We start from the raw sequence: 4,633 nt of genomic DNA, 5'->3' as shown, positions 1-4,633 counted from the left end.
ATTCCCACCGTTGTTGTTACGGGGTGTACACACACCCACACTTGACTGTCTTTGTTCTTCGCCAGCAGTACCAGATTCGACAGTCGGGGACGGTGATCACCTGGGAATTTGGGACTTGGCAGCTCCAGTATTCACCAGGTTTGGTGGCGGTGGAAATCGTGTGGTTCCGGCTCTTCTCAGGACAGACGTCTTCTATCCTCGAGCCTGCCCACACATCACCTTTGTGGATTGACTGTTATCAGATTCTGAGATTGTCTGTGTATTCGTTGTGCACCTTCACAACATTAAATTGTTACTTTTTTGGCTCATCTATTGACCGTTCATTTGCGCCCCCTGTTGTGGGTCCGTGTCACTACACTTTCACAACAGTTACTGGATAACTCTGTTGCTTTCTCTGTGTAAAGCAATGTTTACCATATCAATGGACAACAAAATGCATAGACCATTTTGTATATATTGTTCAAAATGTGCATTTGTGTTTATTGTTTGAACCTTTTTGTTGTACAGTGTTTCACACAAGACCTCAAATTACCTTTATAAAGTGTCAAAACAGTTGTTTATTATAGTTTGCTGTGTGTTTTGAATAAATGTGTGTGGAAAATTTTTTGCTTTATTTTTTCCTTGCCTATTTTTGATTGTGAACCTTTATTACACTTATAAAACACAACAAAAAAATATATATTCTGAAAGCACAGGTTGTCCTGAAAAAAGAGAGAAATAAAATTTGATTGTGGGGTTCAGGGAGAGCTGTTAACAGCAATAATAAAACATCTATGCCAGGCGAGTAAACTGTCCAAAAAATGCCCTTGGACCCCAGAGGGTTAAAGGACTTATCACACCAAAATCATAACAATTTAGATTTAGGCTGTTAGTGGCCATTTGATGATCCACTGGGATTACTTTATGCACTTCCGTGACCGGTTTCAAAGTATACGGCATTTGCAACAAACAGCTATGGAGATGTCCGAAAACAAAGTACTCGTGAGTACTTGGGTGTTTCCAACAGGTGACGTCACCACGAGAAGTGTCACAGTTTGTGCTTCAATGGAATGCAGCTGATAACAATAAAGGCCCCTTCACACATTGTGCAAATATGTACAACACCAGGGCGACACCCATCAGAGCAACTGGTATGTGCGCACCACGAAACATTACGCCGACAGGCAGGCATGGACGATACTGGTGCAACAGTTCATGCACGTGGGAACACAGCAGCTTTTCCCCAGCAGCTGCGTGATGTGCAACCACGCAGCTGCTGAAAAAAAATACATTGAACCTGCGACTTCCAAAAAGCTCTGACTGCAGTCAGAAACTTTACCAAGTGAGCTACCATCGCTGTCCTGTAAAAGGTGCTGAGCATATTAGGAAGCACATGGATGTATTTAAAAAAATAATAATAAAAACGACACGCCATATAAAAACACTGCATTGTATTAATTCCCTCTCATCAAGCGGGTAATACAAATATGATCCGTCTGTTCCTCTGTAGATGACCCATGGTCACTGACGTACAGTCATGAAATGACATGAATGACTAGCAGTTCGCTTGTCTCATTCATGTCCACATCTGCTGGTGTGTGTCCTGCTGGCCCGTGCGCATCTTGCCAACACGCGCGTCTTGTGGATGGCGCGCCGCAGGACATCGCGTCATGTGGAGCAGAGCTCACATGGGTGACGTGACAGTCAGATCGCCTGCTGCATGTTATGATCTGATGGTCCATTTCAACCTGGGGGCAGCCTGTCCATGTGTACACCATGCATGCGTGTGCACTCACTTGCTGCAGCCTGTTGCCACAGTGATATATGTTTTTATTTATGTCCAGTTGATGACAGCAAACAGACAGACACGCGTCTCAGTGGTCAGTTTTTAGTCCATTTCCGTCAACACAGAACTGTCCAGCTTGGATGTACTGAATGACAGATCTCCACAGCTGCTTCTGTCATAGCGACACCTCCTGTCAGTTTAGTGCACACACCAAAGCCACACTCGTGAGGCACTTCAGACAAAAACAAATCTAGCCACAAAACACTAAAGGGGAACATGCCACACTCACTGTCGTGTTGTGGATTAATTTCAAAATGTAAACTTTACGCGATCAAAGAGTGAAATCGCGTCGCTCTGCTTCTCTCTCGATCGTGGCACGTAAAATAGCATCCATGAACTCCTCAAAACCATGTATTCTGACTTTATCCAATGTAACAAATACATCTCCGTGTCCAGGCATTCTGTTAAAAACACTGTCAGATATCCCGCGTCCATGTACACAGCTTCAGTAAATCATCATATAATCAGTAATAACACAGCATAAATCAGCATCTAATCAGTAATAACACAAACAGCGTGTCGCCACACGTTAGGTTCCAAAATCCGAAAAGTTAAGAGTTTCTGGGTGAAGCCTGTCATCTGCTCTCTGTAAATCTGAGCTATCACATTCGAACAGCAGCTCAGAAACTTTGTTTTTGGATGGAGCAGGTTTTTTTTCCCTCTGTCTCTCAGTCACTGGGACATTTCTGTTTTGCTTATAAGTGCATCACACACTGAAAAATGCCAAAAATTGCTGAGTGAAACGTTTTCCGGAATTGCACCTGTTAACGCTCAGCGTGATAGGAATAAAATATATTAGAGGTCACTAATTATTAGCACGTGTGCAAAGACACTTACAATCATGAATACTTTTATGTTGTCTTACTAACTGGGATGTTAAAAAAACATGAGACATGTCCTTTAAGAGTGATTCAGGACAAATCTCAGAGCAACTCTGGGCAAAAACAAGCAAAAAAAAAAAGACAAAACGTATCTGAGGTCCCCCTTCACACATAGTGCGAATTTGATTGATTTGCGCTTAAAGTGCACATGAAGCAGGAACCGTGTGCAAAACATGTAAGATCGTAGCTGCCTCGTACACCTGTTGCTACAACTATTTTCGCACACCAGCAGCTGAAAGGCAGAGTGTGTGGTCTGCGAACCCCTCAAACTATATCGTGGTAGGTGTCAGCAAAATTCCAAGTGACACACATGAACATCAAACACCGCTCATTTGGCACTTAGAAAATGTGTGGCCATTCACACTATTAACACAACAACAGTCAGCAGACAATCACTGTCGAGTTGGTAGTGAAATCTGTCTAAGTGCCCCATGACTATGAAGTTGCTGAGTGCACATATTGCGAACCAACACGTGTACGTGTGGTTCGTGCACACACACCCCCTGTAGGTGAGGCATCTCTCATCTGATTACAGAGTGACATCTTGGTCTGTGCACTGACAGGACAGGGGGCATGGCTGGCTGCCCACAGCTGGTGAGACATCTCTTGTTCTGTACATCACAGCTGCTGCACACATCCTGTGTTTTGACGGACACGGGCATGTGTGTGCTTGTGTGGAAATACATAAAGACATAAAAACGGACCATCAGTCAATTTGGACACGCAGCAGGCAATCTGAATGTCACGTCTGACAGGACACCTGGTGGAGTCAGTGGCTGCAAAGAAAACCTGCACCCTCTTGGCCCTTCTGGAATAAGTTGCCCACCCCTGATTTAGACAGTGACTGTTTGCAAACTTCACCAGTCTGTCTGAGAGTGACTGCACTCAGTCCTAATTGGACTGTTATTTGTGTACAGGGTGCCTCCCACCACATGACCTGTGCAATCACCTTACAGTCAAACGTGGTCAGGCAGAGTTGAGGGTTCAGCATGCTGAACCAATGCACAACCACTTGGTCATCACAGTGCCTTCCAAATGTTGGCTGGCAGTGATGTGATTCACTGCAATCATCAGACAACCATTATTTTTTTCCTATTGTCAAGAAGGTTGCCATCCTACTTTTACTTCACTGTAACTGAGGCCTCAGGGAGACTCAGATGAGGAGTATCACTTGCATTCTGAGGGAACATCAGCTTTCATATTTTGGCAATATGGCAAATATCTTGATGCAAAATCAAACACAATGGTACCTGAGTGTTTTTGACCCCTGAGTGTTGAGGACCCACTGTCTGGAGAAGGCCATGGGGATGCCCACACCTGGCTGTGATGGATAGATGTTTACTTTTGAGAGGAGTAGATGGACTAATTGTCAACCTGGGTGGTTGTCATCCAGGACCCAAGGCAGTTTCATGGTGAAGTGGATGCAGCGGTGTGTGACACCAACAAATGCTCCCAGACAATTGACTTGATGTGGGTATACTTATAAACCATGCATTTATTTATAAAATTTGATCTTCCTCGATTTTGTTCACAAAAAGGTTTGGACTTGTCACTTTCAGCACATCTCAATATTTTGTATTATGACCTTGAGGAAATGTTATCTTATATGATATATGATATGATATATATGACAACTGACTTACATGAATAGAAAATCAATGTGAAGTGAGCTGGATCTTAGGCCCTGCCCCTGTTTCTGGTTCTGCCCATGTTGATGACGTACAAGATTCATCAGTGATGCAAATCAATAAAACAGGGCGTGACACAGGAATAACATTTTGTCTCTTACTTGAGAAAAGTGGTAAACAGGAGAACTGAGGCGATGGTGGTTTTATCTGTCAGAGTGACATTGCTGATGAATGTTATGTTGTTCTCCAAATTTTCCTCTGCTGGGTCTCCTTCTGTTTCCTTCTGTGGGTTCCAGGGA

This window comes from Thalassophryne amazonica, chromosome 4 (genome assembly GCF_902500255.1).
Source record: "Thalassophryne amazonica chromosome 4, fThaAma1.1, whole genome shotgun sequence".
In the NCBI taxonomy this organism is placed as follows: domain Eukaryota; kingdom Metazoa; phylum Chordata; class Actinopteri; order Batrachoidiformes; family Batrachoididae; genus Thalassophryne; species Thalassophryne amazonica.
The sequence above is the reverse complement of the archived record's forward strand: the minus strand, read 5'-3'. Positions refer to the sequence as shown.